The 23,435-nt window shown below is 42.5% G+C and overlaps 1 long non-coding RNA gene across 1 annotated transcript; it reads left to right on the top strand.

Moving 5' to 3' along the window:
* Positions 1-569: 569 nt before the first annotated feature.
* LOC138651135 (uncharacterized) lies at positions 570-22,500 on the top strand. The gene is made up of 2 exons (XR_011315441.1): positions 570-764; positions 22,298-22,500. It is a non-coding gene; the product is annotated as an uncharacterized lncRNA (long non-coding RNA).
* Positions 22,501-23,435: the final 935 nt, after the last annotated feature.

Below are 23,435 nucleotides of genomic sequence, written 5' to 3'. Positions count from 1 at the left end.
GAGCCCCTACTTTTAGGGACCTGGTTAGCGCCCATAGTCCCAAAACCATCGTGACATTAACGCTTCCAAGCAGCTGATCTAGGAGTCTATCAGTCTCACACACTACAAAGCTGTGATTGTTAGCATCTGAGAGGAAGGGATGAAAGCACATGGCCTCATAGAAGTCTGTAAGGAAACAACCAGTTGCATCATAAGCAGAGATTTAACATATTGTGCTCTAGAATTAACAAATGTGGTTTTTCTGTTTAGTGACTTTATCACAAGCATGAAAACCCTGCACTTTCCGGAACCGCCCATCTAATCAACTTAATTATTAGCTTGCTAAAATGCATATTTTAGGGAACATAGTACTTGGCAAAGGATCCCACATTTTTGCAGCATGGGATCTCTAAAAATGTATATCCTATGATAGATCGGCTCATTCAGCTACACATGGAGGTAGACAAAGGAGAACTTACTCTTGAAGACTCTCACTGTTTTATTAGGGATGCCTGCATAAGCTAGTGCAGAGTTAGCAAAAATAAACAAGGCTTTATTAATCACGCGTGACTAATAGGCTGTGAACCAGACACTATGCAGTACCATTGTGTGAACAACGCCCTATTTGGGCCTTTATTGTGCAATTGTATACTGGGCAGTCAGCCCCTCCAGGAGTGGGTATGTGGAGAGTGGCTGTTGATCTGGTATTTTGCACCTGTGTTGCTAACATCTTGCTTTATGGGCTGGCTGCACCCTGCAGTGCATTTGTTCCAAGATCTGGGCAGGTAAGTGTTGCTGCCTTTTTTTCAGCTGTTGAAAATTGCATTTTTGTAGACCTTGAGTCTCTAGTGGCTTTGCTATTTAGTTTAGTGTAGGACTCGTAAGCGTGGGTACCCTTGGCGTGGGTTACGAGCGTACGTATTTTGGCCAATATATCAACCAATACCTCACTATTTTTGCATATTTTTGCACAGTGTTCAATAAAGGAAGCAGGTGAGACTCCACTAAAGACATGAGTTTCCACATCTATGTTGTCTTCCAAAAATCATGATGTGAAGAGGATTTCAAGGGGGCGCAATATTTTCAGAAGGGAGCAAGCTTTAATTGGGCAATTAAGTCATAAAAACACAACATCAGATGATTCGGACTTGACTAATGTGATTTTGTGCCATAATTAAGATATGAATGAAGCCTTTTGTAGGCCAAGGAACATGAGAACATGTGACTTTTATCTACTATATAAAGGTGTGTGTGTGTGTGTGTGTGTGTGTATGTGTGTGTGTGTGTATGTCCGGGATTGGCATCTGCACCGTCGCAGCTACAGAAACAAAATTTTGCACAGTCACACGTCTGGACCCTGAGAGCGTCATAGGCTATGTTGTGAGGTGAAATTTTAACCCCGCTCTTTCCAATTCACCAAACAATTTTGCCCCTATCTACATAATGGGGAAAAAAGTGAAAGGAAAAGTGTTGGAGGCGTCGAAGCTACAGAAACAAAATTTTGCACAGTCACACGTCTGGACCCCGAGAGCGTCATAGGCTACGTTGTGAGGTGAAATTTTAACTCCGCACTTTCCAATTCACCAAACTATTTTTCCCCTATCTACATAATGGGGAAAAGTGAAAGGAAAAGTGTTGGAGGCAAATTGACAGCTGCCAGATGTGAACAAGGGGGACTTAACCCCCTTCATGACCGGGGGATTTTTCGTTTTTCCGTGTTCATTTTTCGCTCCCCTCCTTCCCAGAGCCATAACTTTTTTATTTTTCTGTCAATTTGGCCATGTGAGGGCTTATTTTTTGCGGGACGAGTTGTACTTTTGAACGACATCATTGGTTTTAGCATGTCATGTACTAGAAAACGGGAAAAAAATTCCAAGTGCGGTGAAATTGCAAAAAAAGTGCAATCACACACTTGTTTTTTGTTTGGCTTTTTTGCTAGGTTCACTAAATGCTAAAAATGACCTGCCATTATGATTCTCCAGGTCAGTACGAGTTCATAGACACCAAACATGACTAGGTTATTTTTTATCTAAGTGGTGAAAAAAAATTCCAAACTTTGCTAAAAAAAAAAAAAAAAAAAAAAAAAATTGCGCCATTTTCCGATACTCGTAGCGTCTCCATTTTTCATGATCTGGGGTCGGTTGAGGGCTTATTTTTTGCGTGCCGAGATGACGTTTTTAATGATAGCATTTCGGTGCAGATACGTTCTTTTGATCGCCCGTTATTGCATTTTAATGCAATGTCGCGGCGACCAAAAAAACTTAATTCTGGCGTTTCGAATTTTTTTCCCGCTACGCTGTTTAGCGATCAGGTTAATACTTTTTTTTAATTGATAGATCGGGCGATTCTGAGCGCGGCGATACCAAATATGCGTAGATTTGATATTTTTTTTATTGATTTATTTTGATTGGGGCGAAAGGGGGGTGATTTAAACTTTTACGTTTTTTTTATTTTTTTCACATTTTTTTAAACTTTTTTTTTTAACTTTTGCCATGCTTCAATAGCCTCCATGAGAGGCTAGAAGCAGGCACAGCACGATCGGCTCTGCTACATAGCAGCGATCTGCTGATCGCTGCTATGTAGCAGAATTGCACGTGTGCTGTGAGCGCCGACCACAGGGTGGCGCTCACAGCGACGGGCGATCAGTAACCATAGAGGTCTCTAGGACCTCTATGGTTACCATCCAGACGCATCGCCGACCCCCGATCATGTGACGGGGGTCGGCGATGACGTCATTTCCGGCCGCCTGGCCGGAAGCGGTAGTTAAATGCCGCTCTCTGCGTTTGACAGCGGCATTTAACTAGTTAATAGGTGCGGGCAGATCGCGATTCTGCCCGCACCTATTACGGGCACATGTCAGCTGTTCAAAACAGCTGACATGTCCCGGCTTTGGTGCGGGCTCACCGCGGAGCCCTGCATCAAAGCAGGGGAGCCGGCATCGGACGGTATAGTACGTCCGATGCCGGTAAGGGGTTAAAGAATGAGAGCGATGGCGCCAAAGAGTATATACCGATCAGTTGCTAAGGTGGGGCCCCGACATGAGATACTCACCACACATGGGGATATGAACACACACAAAATGCGCCACACACTACCACGTGCTTGAACACATATTACCCTCAGCACACATTTCACCACACATACACCAACCTCGCCACATAAAAGTCGAAACACAAAAGTCGCCGCTCAAAACTCACCACGCGCAAAACTCGCCACATGCAAAAACTAGGCTCACGCAAAACTCGCCACAAGTACAAAACTCACCTCATGGAAAACTCGCCACACGCAAAACTTGCACACACGGAAAAATTGCCACATGCACAAAATTTGCAACACATGCAAAAGTTGCCTCACACAAAACTTGCACATACTCAAAAGGCACCAGACATAAAACTCACCACGTGCAAAACTCGCCATGCACAAAACTTGCTGCACACAAGTTGCTACACTAACCTGTCACATGCAACTCGACACACAAAAAGTTGCTACACGCATGTTGCCACACAAAACTCATCTCACAAAAGTCGCTACATGCATGTCGCCAGACACAACTCAACACACACAACTTGACAGACGAAACTCGCCCTAAAACACACACAAGTCTGGTATTAGCCTTCAAAAATAAAAATCTGATTAATAAGCAGACAAACTACAAGAGCAACAAATGTACCATATAGGAAATACGGCAGCTGTCAGTCACATGACCTGTCTATTATGTGTATGTGTGAGCTAATATATACTGCCAGGGGGAGGGCTTCCTGTTGGCTGGGGATTTATCAGGCTGCCAATTTATCTTACAAATACTGAGGTAAAAATACTGAGCAAATAACGTGTTAACGAGGTCTAATACAGGAGATCACACAGGTATATACTTTATACAGGGGAGATGACACACAGATATATACTATAAACAGGAGAGATGACACACAGGTATATACTATATAGAGGAGCAGATGACATACAGGTACATACTATATACAGGAGGAGATGACATACAGCTATATACTATATACAGGAGGAGATGACACACAGGTATATACTATATACAGGAGCAGATTACCTACAGGTATGTACTATATACAGGAGGAGATGACATACAGGTGTATGCTATATATAGAAGATGACATACAGGTATATACTATATACAAGAGGAGATGACACACAGATATATACTATATACAGGGGAGATGACACACAGGTATATACAGGAGGAGATGACATACAGGTATATACTATATATAGAAGGAGATGACATACAGGTATATACTATATATAGGAGGAGAGGACATACAGGTATATACTATATATAGGAGGAGATGACATACAGGTATTTACTATATATAGGAGGAGATGACATACAGGTATATACTATATACAGGGGAGAAGACACACAGCAGGTATATACTATATACAGGGGAGATGACATACAGGTATATACTATATACAGGGGAGATGACATACAGGTATATACTATATACAGGAGATGACATACAGGTGTATACTATATATAAGGGAGATGACAAACATGTATATACTGAGGTGAAAATGAGAGGTGTGAGGTGAAAATGAAAAGGTGTGAGTGCAAAATGAGAGGAGTGAGGGAAAATAGTGTAGTGATCGGAAAATGACAGATGTGAGGTCGAAATGACAAGTGTTAGGGGGGAATGAGAGGAGTGAGGGAGAAAATGAGAGATGTGAGGGGGAAAATTAAAGATGTGATTGGGAAAATGAGAGGAGTGATGGGAAAATAAGAGAAGTGACGTGCTATAACTAACCACAGATATTTACTATGCCCAGGCAACGCCGAGCTCTTCAGCTAGTCATCTGTATAAACAGCCTCATAAAGAAACTTTAAATATCCAGCTCTATTCGTCTACTGTAGTAACTCATCGCCTCTATAGACGGATCACAAGAAATAAGTGGTAGTCATATGCAGGTATGGAAGAAGAGGATTGAGCAAACTAATGTTCAGCTGCAAGCACATTGGATAGATATGGAGACCAAACATAGACCAAAGAACCTCATCTTTGTCCCTCACTCTACTATTGACTGCCATTCCTTAAGGTGGCCATACATCACCCTGTGGTCTGAAGGCTTATTTGGCCAACAGTTGTCTCTTCTGATTCCCCCATATACATAAATGTTTTTCTCAGCCATTTGTCTGGGAAGTCTTGTGATGGCTTCAAATCAGACAGTCTGCCAGTCCTGCCAACATCGGCAGGTCCGGCCAACTTTATTCTAATATGTGTAAGGGTCTTAAAGGATGATTTTCAAATTGTCTCTTGAGCAGCTCAAAGCTCTGCAGTCTCGTTGCTTCCTACCTTCTGGCAGAGCCGGTACTTTTCCTTGAGTGACAGCTTTGGTGAATAGCAGAACTGTAGTGTTAGTAGAATTAAGAAGCTCAGCACAAGTACTGCTGTAACACATTCAGCTATCAGTGGTTTGTTCTGAGCACACAGCTACACTCATATCATTATATTTACATATAGCCTTTGAAGAAGCACACAGCTCATAAAGGTGACAGCAGTGATTAGACATTCTCTAAAATTAGTCGATCTCTGGCAATTTTGCAAGATAGCAGCTTCTCAGGAGCTGAGAAGGCGGTGAGCAACTAACTGCTTGTTTAGGAATCAATGGGCTTGAGAGAACTGACTGGAATGTTAGGAGTTAACTCTGTCCCTGGATTGTAACTACTGCGCACACTCATCCAGGCTCTGGTGATCAAAGGTGTAAAAGTGCTTTTTTTTCTGTGATATTCTGAGACGTTTAGCCTTACAGCACCATGTTCGGGGTGAAGGTTTCGTGACTTATCTGCTACTCCTAATTCATGACAAGCTGTTGCATTCCCTATTCCAGAAAACTCACTCTAGGCCATGAGTGGAGTAATATTTCTGACGTGGTGCACAGAGGCGACTCAGCGGAGGCGTGCACTTATTCATGAATTGAGAGTGTCTGACTCGACCACGCCCCTCAATAAGACTGGTGAGAAATTCGTTGGTCTTGATGTATTGGGGCTTTAATGTTAAAATGAATGGAGTCCTCTAAAACTACAACTTATCTTGCAAATATCAATCCCTTACACAACTATGTTAATGGAAAGATAAAAATGATATGGCTATGTAACGTTGTGTGGGACGGTAGTCATGGGTGAGGTACTTGTCTTTTACGCCCTGGCACATGACATGAAGGTGAGGGTCCTGGCTGGGTGTATGGACTTGTGCTATGGGGCGCTACACCCTTGCAGGCCACATGTTCCTGATGACTTGGGTTGGCCAGGACCAGATGTTGAACAATTCAATGAGGGAGACCACCAGTCAAAAATAAACTTTTTACTTAACAATGAACTTGGTGGGGGTTATGTACAACAGATAGCAAGTTCACAACTTGATAAATGTTTCCTTCACAATACTGATACGTAATTTTCATACAACCTCAGTTCCTTTCTCTTAACTCGCTTCTTCTCTGTCTTTACTATTTCACCTTTGTCCACCACAACCCAGCTCCTATTCTAAACCTGGGGTTCCGCGTCTTCTTTCCCCTCAAGGGAATTTGTTTGCCAATATGGCCGATGCTTAGCTTCTCTACTACTGATGCTTCGGAACTCCCTACCAGGGCACTTTCTTTGTCTCACATACTCTGTCCCGTCCTGGCCCTTTACTTTTAGTTATAAAGTCGGGGTCGCATTGTTAGGTGTCCTGTCCCAGGACCCATCTACGGTTGACCATTCTATCCTTCCATCAGTTTTCCTTCCAGTTCACGCTAACCAATGTCTTGGTTTCCTCTCAATTCGGGACACCAATGTCATGCGGCAATGTTTACGGTTCAGACCTTAGGTCTGCTTCAGACTCACACTGGGCCCTATCTGACATCCCACAGGAAACTGCCAGTATCCCTTCACTTTAGCCCTTCCCACTCTAGGCTAGTCCCAAACGTTAACCCTAACTCTCCCTACTGTTGGGCAGAATACAACAGTATAATCAATAACGCATATTTAAATTCACATTATTCACCATAACATTACTCGTGTCTTCAAGGTGGAACGTGGGCAGTATGTCTGTCTCCTTTCAGGTCTCTCGTGTCTTCAAGGTGAAATGTGGGCAGTAGGTCTATCTCCTTTCAGGTCTCAGAAGAAAGGGAGGAGAAAATGCAAGCGCCAAAGAAAGGAATGAATGAATAAGGACACTAATTATATCTATGGAAGCAAGACCATTTAGACATCTAAATTGGAAAGGATTCTTTACAGTAAGAGCAGTCAGACTGTAGAATCCTCTACCACAAGGGATAGTAATGGTAATCTAAGACATCGTTATGCTTTCCGCATTATGTATAGTATTGAGGGTTATAATTAATCTAACAATACATAATGTATAATAACTTGAGAAAGATTGAACTTAATGGATCGGTGTTTTATTCAGCATGTAATACTATGTTATTTTTTTCTAATTCTTAAGCTCTCCAGAGGCTGCTCTGCTCTGTAATGGTTGTTATTGGTGTTATTATCGTACCTGTTGGAAACGATGTTCTTTTCATTTTTCCAATCTGGAAGATGCTCATTAATTAAAGTGTCTCCGGGACGCCGAGAGACAATGACATTCCGCTGCAGTAAGATAGGATCTGCTCTTTGTGGCTATGATATCGGCTGTACACGCTGTCCGCCAGCTTTCCTCTCCAATCATATTTCGCAATATTCATAGAACAAAACGTTTATTCTCCAGTGAACAGAAGGCGTCTGTTCTCAGATTCCATTTTCTTTTACAAGGGCACTTTGAACTAAAAGTTTTTGCCCATTGGATTACAATATAAAAGAGTTACACACAAGACCCTGAATAGTTTTTGCACTAGATCAACAACCGCTATGGAGCGAGTGACTCGGTGGGAATGTGCCGTAAATGTGACTGGTAGACACTAATCTCTTTGTGTCGGAGATGGGAGATGGTAATCTACTAGATGCTGGTTATATAATGCCTGGAAGGTGCAGGTTAATGGGCTACAAATTACTAGGCTGCTACTATCTTCAGGAGCACACTGCTCCCCTGCCTCCCGGGTTCCTGCTTACCGGAGACAGCGCGCTCCTGAAGACTGACAGTTCGGGCAGGCGGCATGGTCATGTCGTTGGCCTAAGCTGCTTGCATCTCTTGGCATAACTTGATTCTCATGAGACCTAATGCAAAATCTCCATTGGGGCTCCAAATTTTTACAAGCTATTAGTAGTATAGGTCTGTTCATATAGACCAAAGGGACTTTTTTGGCCCTTTAGGCTCCAGGGCCCAAATGTGATTACAACCCCTGCACCTACTCTAGTTACTTTCGTTACGCCCCTGGGTGACAGATGTGTTCAGCATCTAGGTATTTACTGTGGAACAATAGAACATTGTGTTGTGGAAACCACTGATGGAGGCCACTGTGCAACGGTATATGGGCCCTTTGCAGTTCAATAGCTCATCATAATGCTTTGTAGATGAAAATGAGCCCCCTTACCCTTTGGACCCCTGTGCGACTCTACAGGTTCCATCAATAATATGTCCGTCCTTGGTGGAAACCCCTCTTTAGGGAGAGCTTTGGGGAGACGCAAATGGTCTCGCAATTTTGCCAGTGTCGCTCAAATCAGGGCGATCGATCGGAGACCAAGCATAGACAGGGTTCCGTCTGACCAATCCTCAGCATCATGGGGTTTATACTGTCTTTCAGAGACATTATCATAAAAAGGAAATGTAAGTTACAAAAAAAAAGCTAACTGACATATTAAAGCTAGATATATAGAACTAAATTGTTTAAATGATAAGTAAAGTGTTAAAATATTAACCAGAGAGAAATTGGAAAAGTTGCCAATCAGCACATGACCTCCGGAATGAAAACCACAGATGGGCGGTTACGTGACGATATTTTGAGCAGACAACGGAGGTGAATCCTGACAGCGAGCTTATTGCCCACAGTCAGGATTCGGCATTCTGCAGTTACACAGACTGACAGCAGAAATATAAGTTTGGCCTTGAAAATCCACATAAAGGAAACCCAGGACATTATATTAGTATACTATGAAAATAGATATGGATAGGACAAGATACATGGATATAGGCCCAAAGCTGCCCGTGTCAAGAATGGCTGAAGTTGGCAAGTTTAAGGGGCAGTCACATCTTGATAAATGGTTAAAATTGCAAAATACTTGTAAAACCAAGCAACTTTACAAATTCCTTGTTATTTAAAATACTTTATATTATTATAAGAGCAGAGGGATTTTATTTCTATAGTTTACTGCTTGTTTTCTAGGGTAGTCTATAAATAGCGGCTGGTTTCTAAGGAAAGGAACGTGTATGGCTGGATTAATGGATCTGACCAATTTAAGTGTCTTTATGCTCCTCCGATGCTGCAGAGGGGAAGCTGCCTCTGCTTGTAACATGGGAGATCACAGGATTTGACCCAGTGGTGCCGTCTTTTTGCCTACACAAGCCCGCGATTGCACATTTGGTATGTCCACCCCTGAACTCCAAATGCCAGGGAATAACTAAGCTGAGGAGCTGTGGCTCTATCTCTTGCTTTACATTTAGGCCTCGCTCCATTAAGTCATTCCTACTCTTGCTCACCCACTTCTGACTAGGATAACACTTAAGGTCAATTGCTATCACTGGCCAAAAATTGTACAGTAAAGTACAAGTGTCAATATTTGCCAAAATGAGCGCCACAGAACCAGAGCGCTTCTGCCGTTATGTATATTGTTTTCTGGTAATGGTGGCTGTTTTTTACTGCTTTGGACTGTGCATGTGTTCATGCCATTAATTTTAGGGTCTAATTGTATTTTGAAGTCCATTTTTTGGGTTTGAATTGGGTTTTACAAAAGGCGTCTGGGGAGCAGTTGAAGGGATCATGTAAAAGGCAACTGTATCATCAAGTAACTTTTCAATAAGCTGTCATTTGTGTGTACATAAGGAATACTATCTCTGCCGATTATTGACTGGTACTCTGTGTTTTCCCTAGCTTTCACCTCTGCAAACTATCTTTTAATTTGCAATTAACTCTGAGCTGGTGATTGGAGACTGTTATGATGTCTCCCATACACAGCACAGCATATAGGAGAGGGATTTCTACCCTTCATTCCTTAGTTGGCACAAAGATAGAAGCAGTAATAGCAGAGGAAATTATATTGCAGTATTGAGCTGTGCAGATGTGAATCCAGCTCTACGGTGAGATAAAAGACTTGTTGGAAAGCTCAGTGTGATTTCTCTGTGTTTCTCTCTGTTTTTTCACTCTGCTCCTCGTTCTTTCAACAACCTCTCCCACCACTCCATAGAGTATGCCAGGACAAGTAACGTGACACCAAAGTGAGCTGACAGTCTGTCTTGTCTTGAGTAAGACTGAGATGAGTTTTTATCAGTTGTGATGCAGCGGTAGGACCATATACAGTGAAACGGCAGTGACCCAAGCAAGTTCAAACAAAACGTTCTTTTATTGTGTTACTTCACACAGTCAATATAGTATACAGCTTCTTCATACAGTCCATTAATAATGCATGGCTATATGACGCAGTCAATACACAGGCCAAACTTCCCTCTGTCCAGTTTCCCTGGGTGACCGCACGCCGGTAACAAGTCTCTGCACTCACTCAGCGTACTGCACTCTTTATCCTCTGGAGTGCAGCCGGGTACACATAAGACAGCCCAAGACGCAGGGTGTCAGTCTCTCTGGTTCCTTTAGCCTCTGTGCTGCTCCACACAGAGAGAGCACTGCAGACAACTGCCCTGTCTGCTTCCAAGAACACACTGACACACCTCCCCCACTACTACAGGGCTTTTTAATCAGTCACTGCTTCACTATTCTAATTACAGCCACAGCTGTGTCTGTAGTACGCCCTCATGGCCTCACTACGCTTCCTTGCACATTCTGGAGAGCACATACAGTGCCCCCTAGCTGTAACAGGGGTCACTGCCTCACACAGCGTAAATGATAAATGATAAATTCAGGTGGAAATAAGTGGAGTATAAGTGGAGAAAGAAGCAAATTTTACTGGAAAGCTATATAAAACGAAAATTTCTTAATTTTCATGTACTATTGAGTTTTGCAAAGTTTGTCGAAAGTAGTTTGTATTAAAATTTGGGGGGGATATGGGGTGACTTCTTTTTTTTATAAGGGGAACGAATTAGGCTTATGCAGTGTGGTTTCTGATTGGTTTTGGAATCATTGAGACATAGGAATAAAAACATTCTCAGTACTCTGGAGTATGGTGGGCTTTTTGGTTTTAGTTTAGTTTAATCCTTTCCAGGTGGTCGCACTAGAATGTGGTTGAACAATAACATAGTCTTGTGACCTCCATTATCAGCCATCAATAGTTATAGCATTCCACCATTGCCAGTATCTGTGTTTACAATCATAGTGGTGCTTTACAGAACATTGGACGTGGATCATAAAAGTCTGGGAACAGAACAGAAGAATCTGGTGGATCCATTGTGAACGCGCTGGGAGATATTATCTAGTTTATGAGATAGTGAGCATAAGTTCTGCTGATTAACAGAACACTCGATGACATATGGTGAACACATTGAGCTTAGTGATAGTCACTGACTGTTCTCAGTATACAACAGAAGAACATATATTCTGGGGGTAAATCTCAGGTTTGTGTTTCCCTTACAAGATTCCAGATAGTTTTAGAGGAGAAATCATAGTGCAAAAACCAAGTAGATCCCATGTCGGGGATTTAAGATCATTATGGTTGACCTTACCGGGGCCGAGTTGCAATACCAGATATAGCCTACGGACCTGAGAGGCAGCGTTTCTGGGAAAAAAGCGTACTCCTTTTTTCTACTTTCCTAACTCCCCTTTAGGCAAGGCCAGCTCCAAGTTTCTATGGGCCATTGGTTGACAGTCACCGAACTTCCCCTTTAAGACTCAATTGCATTCATCTTGTCGGTATTTTACACATCAGTTATGTTTTTCTTGCTGTTTTGGGTATGTTTATTTTTTGTTGTACTTTTTTTTTTTCTTTTCAAGCAAAAAAATACACCCCTCCCCCCCCCCCCCCACACGTGTATTCCAACTATATGCCTCAAAGTCCGCAATGTAATTATATTACTGATGGAAATACAGGTGCGATTTTCGTTCAGACAACCCCAATTTTTCTTTTCTTTTTCACTTTTATAGCCATAATTTGTTTATTTATTTAAATGTATTTTTATGTTAGGAAAGCTATATGAGATCTGATGAGAGCTGTCTTTTTTTCTAGGCAAAATTTGTCATTTCTATTACAGTGGTTTCATTTGTTTTAATTTTTATTATAGGTCAAATGGAGAAAAAAAACAGGCGCTATTTTTACTCATGGTATCACTATAAATAATGCTCAGGAACACAAACCTAATATAGCTAAAAAGTGAACATAATGGATCTTTTATGTAAATAGAAGCAATTTTGCAATTTACAGCTTGTTGAATTTTTCAGCCGTTCTTGAGCAATTACGTGTGATGCACAGTGTCTGGCTTGCAGCCTATTAGTGGCGCCCATACTATTAGATCAGCACTATATACAGTTATATGAAAAAGTTTGGGCACCCCTATTAATCTTAAGCTTAATGTTTTATGAAAATTGTTTTTTTTTTGCAACAGCTATTTCAGGTTCATATATCTACTAACTGTTGGACACAGTAATGTTTCTGCCTTGAAATGAGGTTTATTGTACTAACAGAAAATGTGCAATCTGCATTCAAACAAAATTTGACAGGTGCATAAGTATGGGCACCCTTATCATTTTCTTGTTTTAAATACTCCTACCTGCTTTTTACTGACTTACTAAAGCACTTGTTTGGTTTTCTAACCTCATTGAGTTTTGAACTTCACAGCCAGGTGTATGCAATCATGAAAAAAGCTACTTAAAGTGGCCACTTGCAAGTTGTTCTCCTGTTTGAATCTCCTCTGAAGAGTGGCATCGTGGGCTCCTCAAAACAACTGTCTAATGATCTGAAAACAAAGATTATTCAACATAGTTGTTCAGGGGAAGGATACAAAAACCTGTCTCAGAGATTTAACCTGTCAATTTCCACTGTGAGGAACATAGTAAGGAAATGGAAGTACACAGGTACAGTTCTTGTTAAGGCCAGAAGTGGCAGGCCAAGAAAAACATCAGAAAGGCAGAGAAGAATGGTGAGATCAGTCAAGGACAATCCTCAGACCACCTCCAGAGAGCTGCAGCATCAACTTGCTGCAGATGGTGTCACTGTGCATCGGCCAACTATACAACGCACTTTGCACAAGGAGAAGCTGTATGGGAGAGTGATGCGAAAGAAGCCATTTCTGCAAGCACGCCACAAACAGAGTCGGCTGAGGTATGAAAAAGCACATTTGGAGAAGCCAATTTCTTTTTGGAAGAAGGTCCTGTGGACTGATGAAACCAAGATTGAGTTGTTTGGTCATACAAAAAGGCGTTATGCATGGCGGCCAAAAAACACAGCATTCCAAGAAAAACACTTGCTACCCACAGTAAAATTTGGAGGAGGTTCCATTATGCTTTGGGGCTGTGTGGCCAATGCCAGCACCGGGAATCTTGTTAAAGTTGAGAGACACATGGATTCCTCTCAGTATCAGCAGATTCTTGACAATAATGTTCATGAATCAGTGACAAAGTTGAAGTTACGCAGGGGATGGATCTTTCAGCAAGACAATGATCCAAAACACCGCTCCAAATCTACTCAGGCATTCATGCAGAGAAACAATTACACTGTTCTGGAATGGCCATCCCAGTCCCCAGACCTGAATATCATTGAACATCTGTGGGAGCATTTGAAGAGGGCTGTCCATGCTCGGCGACCATCAAACTTAACTGAACTGGAATTGTCTTGTAAAGAGGAATGGTCAAAAATACCTTCATCCAGGATCCAGGAACTTATTAAAAGCTACAGGAAGCGACTAGAGGCTGTTATTTTTGCGAAAGGAGGATTTACTAAATATTAATGTCACTTTTCTGGTGGGGTGCCCATACTTATGCACCTGTCAAATTTTGTATGAATGCAGATTGCACATTTTCTGTTAGTACAATAAACCTCATTTCAAGGCAGAAACATTACGGTGTCCAACAGTTATTAGATATATGAAACTGAAATAGCTGTTGCAAAAAAAACAATTTTTATAAAACATTAAGCTTAAGATTAATAGGGGTGCCCAAACTTTTTCATATAACTGTAATTGAATAGCAATAATGCAGTGAATAGAGTTTGTCATTATTATTATTATTATTATTATTATTAGTTCTGTATTCTTCATATATCAGATGTCAATGTTCTAGATATACGGAATGGTCTCATGGGCGGTTTAGTAGATTTTCTGCATTTTGCCAGTGGCACAAGTGCATCATTAGATGACTTCTGGGGGGATAACATGGTATTAAACACGTTGCCCATTGATTTACCTGGAGGAAATGTTTCCATTCCTTAGCGAAAGCTCAGATAGAGAGTGATGAATGGCGACTCCTGCGACTAAGAGGCCGGAATACATTATTAATGAAGAACCTTTCTGCAGAGAGAACAGAATAGCTGAACGCACGGGAGGGAGGGGAACGAATCGTTGCCCCCCGTGCACATTACATATTCTGCATAACGAGCGCTCGCCGCGTTCATCTCGCCAGTAATTATGGCGTCGGCTATAAAGTAAACATTACTTACCCTGCGCCGGGGTCCGAAATGTTTACATGTAATTTATCATGGTGTACAGTTAGTGGACCCTCCTGTCTATTGGGTGTTATAAGGTGTCAGGAAGGGGCTGCGCGGGAAGAATGATGGCCAGGAATGAGAAGTATGGCGGGGGCTGAGCTGGTATGGCGCCAATGATGATTTTCACATTTAAGTGCTAATTAAATCGAATATCCTGGTTAGTAACATGTTAAATCCTATATCTCAATCTGACAGATCCTCTTCCATTATATCGGGGCAGATTTACTAATAATATTCGATTTGTACACAGCATAAACTAAGACTAACGAGTCTGAAGATGCACCAAATTTATCTCGGTGGCTCATGATAATTTACAGATCTAGGCCTATCTTCACTTTAGAAGATTTTTTTTTGCAGCAAAATCTTATCAAAATTTTGGAGTATAAGTTTAAAGGGAATCTATCTGCAGTTTTTTGCTATGTAATCCGAGAGAAGCATGATGTAGGGGCAGAGACCCTGATTCTAGCGATGTGTCACTTACTAGGTTATGTGTTGCTGTTTTAATAAAAATAGTGTTTTATCAGCAGGAGGTAATCACTACAGGACTAGGTGTCTAGTGCTTCCTGGTCCAACTCCACCCCCACTACTAATTAGCAGCTTTCTGTCAACATACAGTGTACACAGAAAGCTGCCAATCAGTGGTGAGGGCGGAGTTATACAGAGCTCAGCATTCTGAGCTCTGCAACATCTACATAAGAGAGAACTGTGATTGCGTCAAAATGACAGTATGCAGACCAGCAAGTGATACCTCTCTGAAATCAGAGTCTCAGGCCCTACATCATGCTGCTCACAGATTACGTATCAAAAACTCCTGACAGATTCCCTTTAAGCACACTAGGTTTCAATATGCAATAATTTCACCAAATTTGGCACCATTTCCTACAATAGAGGACTCAAGCCAAACTCTTGCCAGTTAGGCTCCCTTGTGATTTTCCATTGTTCCTTCCCACTATATGTTTCTTTATTACATGAAATTTTATTGCCAGGACACAGCACTCTGAGAGAAAGATGAAGAGCAGTGAAATTTGTGTGTTTCCAGCCCTCGTATGGACTTATGTTCAATACACTTGTCTATGTTTTAATTGTTAATTTCCAGAAATTCAATGTGTGCGTTTGTGATGTGTTTTTGCGAGTAGTGCTGAGCCCTGTTAATGCATGCATGTTTACTTGGCCCAAAATGCATTTATCTACATTAAACTTCGATTGCTATTTCTCCATCCAAGCCTCCAGCTTACATACATCAATCTGTAATATAAAATTATCTTCCTCTGTGTTGATTACCTTGCAGAGTTTAGTATCATCTGCAAATATTGAAATTCTACTCTGTATGCCCTTTACAAGGTCATTAATAAATACCTTGAAAAGAAGAGGGCCCAATACTGACCCCTGTTATAGCCCACTGGTAACTGTGACCCATTCAGAGTGTGTTGTATTAATAACCACCCTGTCCTGTCTCTGAGACAGCTGTTCTTTAAGTGTTGAAGTTTGCAATATTTAATGTGTGGGACCATCATATTATAAATAAAGCCACCTTGTACCACATCGGATAGCTTTTATCATCTCGGAAAACCAGTGTATGTAGCCAGTGGCATCCAGTCTACCTCTTATACAATCACAAATTAAATCTGCCCTACAATGTCCATGTGTGGATTTGTAGGCCGAAAAAAATGCAAATTCCCACCAAATTCAATCCCTCTCGGCTTTAGGCTTCATGCATGAGGTCATATCACAGCTTTGTACAATATACGGTAACTGTATTATGGCATTTATGGAAGTACGGTGACATAGTCTACAGCTGTATGCTTCAAAGTTCATATAGAGGCCTACTGTAACAGTCTAGTACCTAAGAAACCCAGGGAAGTGATCAATCGGAAGTTACATTTTCCCTATTCATCCTTCTTTTGCAATGACTTGTCTTGGACTGAGGTAGTTGATTGGCCTCCAGACTTGTATCCTCTAGCCTGAGGCAGACACATGTAAGGTACCTGAGCGGGGTAGTTGTGGACGAGTTGCTGCTTCTGCCACTATAGCTGGCCCGAATAACTAAAGCAATTGTTACCATCCACCTCTCGTGTCTCCCCTTTTCCCCATAGTTTGTAAGCTTGCGAGCAGGGCCCTCACTCCTCCTGGTATCTGTTTTGAACTGTATTTCTGTTATGCTGTAATGTTTATTGTCTGTACAAGTCCCCTCTATAATTTGTAAAGCGCTGCGGAATATGTTGGCGCTATATAAATAAAATTATTATTATTATTATTATTATTCTGCACGCTCTGGAACCCTACAGGAAAATCATATCCCAATCCCGGTGTGCTGCTATGTCTGGGGTGCATCACACTTACTTGTGGCCTATAGGCCTCCACTTGCTCCAGGCTTCCATCTTCCAGAACCTTCGCATCACACAATCCAGGGGACACCGAATACTTTATAACGGTCAAACTTTTACTGAGCAGTTTACGGTCATTACAATGAAGCATGTTGGATAGGGCACAACAGGTTACTGTCTTTCCCACAGGTACCGGATATAACTTCAGCCCTAGTTCTCGGTCAGGGTAGAGCATCCCCCTAGCTAACTCCTCTAGCATTAGGAATTGTTCTCCACTGAAGGCAGTGCACTCGGATTCCATTGCCTACCACCTCTGAGAATCTGAGTCCATCTTTCCCTGCATCACCTCAGACTTAGTGCGCTCAAAGGCCCCAATGTCCATCTCGAGGTCCCAGGGCCAACAGACGGATTCGCGAGGATGGGTTCTATGGCAATTCCCAGCCCCGAGTAACAGGCTCATGTTGGCCCTAGCAGCCCACTGCATATGACCACTGCTAGCACTTCACCACACTCCATATTTCTGAACGTGAAGCTAACTCTCAGATCCTCCTCCCCAATCTGAGCCGGCCATTACAGTTAACCCTGTCTAGGCTATACTGCAGATAACATACATTACTATAAAATACCACTTGGGATGTCAGAGAACGGAACACCATCTTCACCACTCTCACACACAAGCAGAAGAAGGCAAATGTTCAAGAACGGCATATGGGCCCTCTGCAGTTCCATGGCTTCTCATAATTCCATATTCCGTATATTCCAACGTGTACGTTCTGCATGAAGTCGAATATGATCAGCGCTACAGTAGATGTTATCCTTATGATCCACTTGATAATATGGTAATTTCTAAAAATAAAAACAAAGTCTATTGATTTTTTGACTCCTTCATAGTTGAACGCAGGGGAGAAAATTACCTTTCATTTTGCTACGCTGCCATCTTTTATCACAGTGAATGAGAATGACAGGGGATTTGAGCGGTGATTACTGTCTTTTCAAACCAAATTGATGTGTGCTAGATGAAATCTTCAAGTGACGAGCAAATTCTTGTTGAAGAAAATAAAACTTAAATATCGGCCATTGTTATCACCAGAAAGAAAATGGAAAATTAATAACAATAATTTGAAAATATTCTATTTTTTTTCCTTTTTTTTCCCATCACAGTGGAAATCAATGGCGTACGGCATCAGGCTTAAGATCTTATTTCAGCTCGCTCCATATAAAGTTGTAAGGTGACATAAAATGGCACACATAATCAATAGGGCTCTTTTGTGCCTTTAACCAAAATATTTGGAAATTGGGTCCAGACTACAAATCTACACTATGTGTATGTGCACTTCCAGGATGACATAACATCGATGAAGCAGACAAGGGCAGCTAGGCCAGACATCTTCAGAGGGTCCGTTGTCTTCTTCAGCTCAACTGTAAGGAGGCAGAAGTGTTACCCATGTTCCCCCTTGAAGACATGTACAGTATACAGTAGGGAGAGATTTGGGACTAGCTCAAGGGAGGGGAACTTAGTGGGGCACAATGGAGAGTTTCCTGGTAGAATGTCAGGTAGGGATGAGCCTGCAGTAGTTGAGGAGCATAACCATGTGTGGTGGCCCACTGGACACGGTTATACTCCTCAACCAGGCCTGAGGTCTGCTACTGCTTCAGGCTCATCCCTACCTGACATTCTACCTGGAAACTCTCCATTGTGCCCTACTTAGTTCTCCTCCCTTGGGCTAGTCCCACCTCTCCCACTGCCAGTGGGTGTCCTGTGGCAAAAGAGAGAGATGACCGAGCAGATAGTAAGATCCTACCGAGAAGAAAGTCAAAGTCCAGAGTCGGTTCAAGGTAAAAGAGAAGGACGTGAGAAGCATCTGGGACAGGACGGGACGGTACGGAGTTGTCCGTCAATTGAGTAAAGGGACAGCAAAGCAAGGACAAGCGAGACGAAGAGAAAATGCCATGTGTTGTGGGGGGCCAGAGGCGTCAATAGAGCGAGAAGTTAAGTAGAGACCATGCTGGCATAGAATATTTTCCTAAGGGGAGTAAGATGCCGAACCACGTCTGGAAGTATAGGACTCTTGCTTGTGGGCAGTAGTGCCGTTATTGGGGGATTAGGAGACCTCTGGTGTGATCGGCTGGGCTGTGTTGAGACAGAAGAGCTATTAGAAGCGAAACGTGAGAGTGACTAGTGGCTTATTACCGGCAGTGTTTGAAGCCAGACTCACGGCAATCATCTGATACACAGGTTGATGTCAGTATAGAAAGGAGTTGTCATGTTGAGATGATCCCTCTACAGCAGACCTGGGCAAGATGCGGCCCGCGGGCCGGATCCGGCCTGCTTGATGATTTTAAGCGGCCCGCCAGCTAGCTGTCACTTCTGACAGCCGCCCCCGGCACCGCTCGGCCAGCCGCTTCTGAGGAGGACCGCTGGCGGCTGGAGTGAAGGCCAGGTTGATTACCTGTTTATCGGTTGCGGTGGCCATCTTCCCGAGGCCGCACGTGCACAGATGGAGTGCTCTGCTTCACGGGGCTTCAGGAAAATGGCCGCAGGAGGCCGCACGTGCGCAGATGGAGATCGCGGCGGCCATTTTCCTGAAGCCGAGTTTTCAGATTTAGATCTCGGCTTCAGGAAAATGGCTGCCGCGATCTCCATCTGCGCACGCGCGGCCTCCCGCCTTCCTGAAGCCCCGTGAAGCCGAGCACTCCATTTGCGCACGCACGGCCTCGGGAAGATGGCCGCCGCCACCGATATTCAACCCGGCTCTGCTGCTCACATTGCATTCCGGGCCACTGCGTCACCTCACCGGTGGAAGGGACCCTGCGCACGCCATACCGCACCTCTGCCGTTGCCACACCACTGCTGCAACTCCCCATGGACACCAGGCCGTGGCGTCGCCTGCCTAAGCAGGAAGGGACCCTGCTCAAGTGCACGCCACACCGCATCACCCCACCTCTGCCGACACCATGCCTCCTGTGACCCTGCTCTGCCACCGCCAGCCCTCAAGTAAGAATCTTACCATAAGATACTGTAAATTCAGACAATAAGACCCCCATCTTATAGAAAACCTTTTTTACTGCAATTTTCACCCCAAATTTGGGGTGCGCCTTATGGTCCGGGGCGTCTTATAGTCCGAAAAATACGGTAATTATATTAGTTCGGCCCTCTAAAACCATCCCACTTTCTCATGCGGCCCCATGGCAAAATTAAATGCCCACCACTGCTCTACAGTATCCCCGAGCCGTCTTCTTTTAACATATTGTCCAGTTGTTTCTTGGTGTTGGATTTCCTTGATACTCCTAAACGCTCTTACCACTGCAATGGACGGCATTCGTTGTTTTCACCTTTGGAAATCCAGCATCCAGTGTGAATTGCTCTTAAAAGAAATGAAGTTATTTATACCCCACAGTGGTTAGTTCTGCTGATGAACAGTCCCATTACACCTGGTAAATATGAGGGCCCAGGAGAGCGTGTGTGCAGAACGCCGCCGGGTCTTTATAGACCAATTACCGACAGCTTGATCAGTGTAATATCACCGGTGCAGAACCTCGGGGAAAGGACATCTGCCTCTTCCCGGAGTCCTCCCTACCCCGCACTGCAATAAAACCTCTCATTAGACGAAAAGTAGAAATAAAAATTGGCAAGTAGATGACAGATGAGATTCATTTGAGAACATTAGAGAACACATGTTTGCTGGTCACGTTGCTTCTCACTAAACCATGGTTTACAATGGCTGAGCACGGAGAGTGGAAATACCGTGTGAAGTGTCTATGGTGCACAACCAAAAATCATTTTTCTACTTCTACGATCAAATAATATAATTACAATATATTGAAATAAATAGTATTCTATAGAATTTACCCCTCGACATCTGCAGACTAGTTAGGCTACAGATCTTTTAAAATTCCTGTTAGATTGACTTTATAATCTTTTTTTTCTTATAAAGCTTTCCCATCGGGAGTAGAATGAGCTGTTTACAAGCCCCAAAAAACAGCGAGAAAGCTGAAATCCAAATGTATCCATGAGAAAAACTCAGTCTCCTACCACCTGGTGGACAGTTTCTCTCCATTTAGCTGAATCACAGCACATATCCTCAGCGTCCCTCCTCCCTGCTGAAATCTCTCACTGCTCAGGACAAGTTGGTGCTGTAAATCAGATAGGGTTACGCAAGTATTTGCTATTCTTATTAAATAACAATTCCAGATAATCGTTTTCTAAACCTTTGCATTCTGTTATTCATCTGCTAAGCCAGATTTAGATGGTAATATTGTAAATTGGGCCAGTCGTGTCACTAAATTGTAGCATAGACTGGCTCCGTTTGCAGCTCCATGTGCTTGCGAGCGGTTAGTGGAGCTGGCTGTACTTTACATGCATTATTGTGGACGGGTAAAACTGCTGAAAGTAGTGCATGATGTGATTTTTTTTTTTCCAAGCAGACCATCAGTCTGCATGTAAAAGCGTCCATATTCACTGGAACACTGGCTATAAGGGATCTATCTCTTCGTGCAGTGCTTGTGTGATTGATTATACACTTGTCTAAATAAGCCCGAAAACGAGCCAGACTATAGTTCCTAGACCAGTGCTGTGTTTTGCTTTCTAATAAAGCAGTGTTTTATTAGCAGGAGATTATCACTACAGGACTAGGTGTCTTGTGCTTCCTGGTCCAGCCATACCCCAAACACTGATTTGCAGCTTTCTGTCAATATACAGTGTACACAGAAAGCTGCCAATCAGTGTTGTGGGTGGGGTTATACAGGGCTCAGTGTTCTGAGCTCTGCTAGATCCTCAGCAGAGAAAAGTGTGATTGTATAACAATTTCTGCACCCAGCAAACTAAGTAACACATCGCTGGAATCAGGGTCTCTGACCCTACATCATGCTGCTGTCGGATTACATAGCAAAATCCTGCTCATGGATTCCTTGTAAGGCGCTGAGGCTTCTTGTTTGATTATATTGAATAAAGTAAAGGAACCAAACTAACGGGGAAATGGAAATAATCTCACTGGCCTGTATAATACAAAGCCTTGTTTGAGACAATGCACAGGAGATACACATCTATTTTTTATTGCAAGGTTTTCTTTATAATGGATCATTAATTTTAGGTGTTAACAAACACTTCTCTATACAAATGCCAAACATTCCTGAAAACCAAGTGTGTGTCCCGCTGTGGAATTGTTATGCAACTGTAAAGATCAGGCTTTTAAACTCATATGCTTGGTTGACATTCCTTTTCCCATTATATTGCATTGCATGTTGTCAAATATTTTTTTCTTATATTGGGTTCCTATGCATCTTAAATGCTGCATTGTTTTTTTGTGTGCAGAAAGTCTCCTACACTTATCTGTCCAAGCAAAGTGGACTGCAGAGATGAGTTGATGCTGGAAGATGTAGATATGAAGGTCTGACCAGATGGTGAAGAAGGGAAAGAAAACAAGTCTAATTATATGAAACGATCGCTGAAAGTTACTGAGTGTAAATATTTATTATTATTTTAATGTTTGTAAAATAAAATTGCTTATGACAGTGTCCTCTCTTATTAAGTACAGCTTCATCCCCTATTACATATTACCTAGTGACATCTCTTATGTATAGCACCGTCCTTTATGATATAGTGGTCTTCTTATACGTATAGCACCATCCGTTATTACATAGTGTCCTCTCTTATTATGTATAGTGAAGTTCCCTATTACACATTACATGGTGTCCTCTTTTATGTATAGCACCATCCATTATTACTTAGTGTCCGCTCTTATGTTCTGTATAACCCTTTCCCTTATGATCTAGAGGTCCTCTTTTATGTATAGCGCTGTCCATTATTGCACAGTGTCCTCTCTTATGTATAGCACAATCCATTATGATACAGAGGTCCACTTTTATGCATAGCATCATCCATCACTACTTAATGTCTTCTCTTATGTATAGCACCATCCATTATGATACAGAGGTCCTCTTTTCTGTATAGCATCATCCATTATTACTTAGTGGCCTCTCATATGTATAGCGCCATCCCTTATGATATAAAGGTTCTATTTTATGTATAGCGCTGTCCATTATTACTTAGTCTCCTCACTTATGTATAACGTCATCCTTTATGATCTAGTGATTCTCTTTTATGCATAGCACCGTCCGTTATTACATAGTGTCCTCTCCTATATATAACAGCATCCCTCTCTTCTTAGCCTTGTCTCTTTTTTCTCCCCTATCGATTGCCTGCCAATGTTGTGACTGTCTTTCTCTTCAGCTCCAGGAAATGCAAATGCCAGCATTTCCTTACATGTATACATTCAGGACTTGCCAGCAGTTGTAGTTTTTCTCGCCACAAACTGCCACTATGTTGTAGTTCTGGTTCAGTTGCAGGAGCTGTACCTGCATCATTTTTTGCTGTTTGATTTTTATACAGTCGAAATCCCATTTTAAGTGCTGGGGTCAGAGATATCTACAAAATTGGCCTTGGCACCTTG

This window comes from Ranitomeya imitator, chromosome 10 (genome assembly GCF_032444005.1).
Source record: "Ranitomeya imitator isolate aRanImi1 chromosome 10, aRanImi1.pri, whole genome shotgun sequence".
Taxonomy (NCBI): domain Eukaryota; kingdom Metazoa; phylum Chordata; class Amphibia; order Anura; family Dendrobatidae; genus Ranitomeya; species Ranitomeya imitator.
This window is presented reverse-complemented; position numbering and strand designations above follow the sequence as displayed.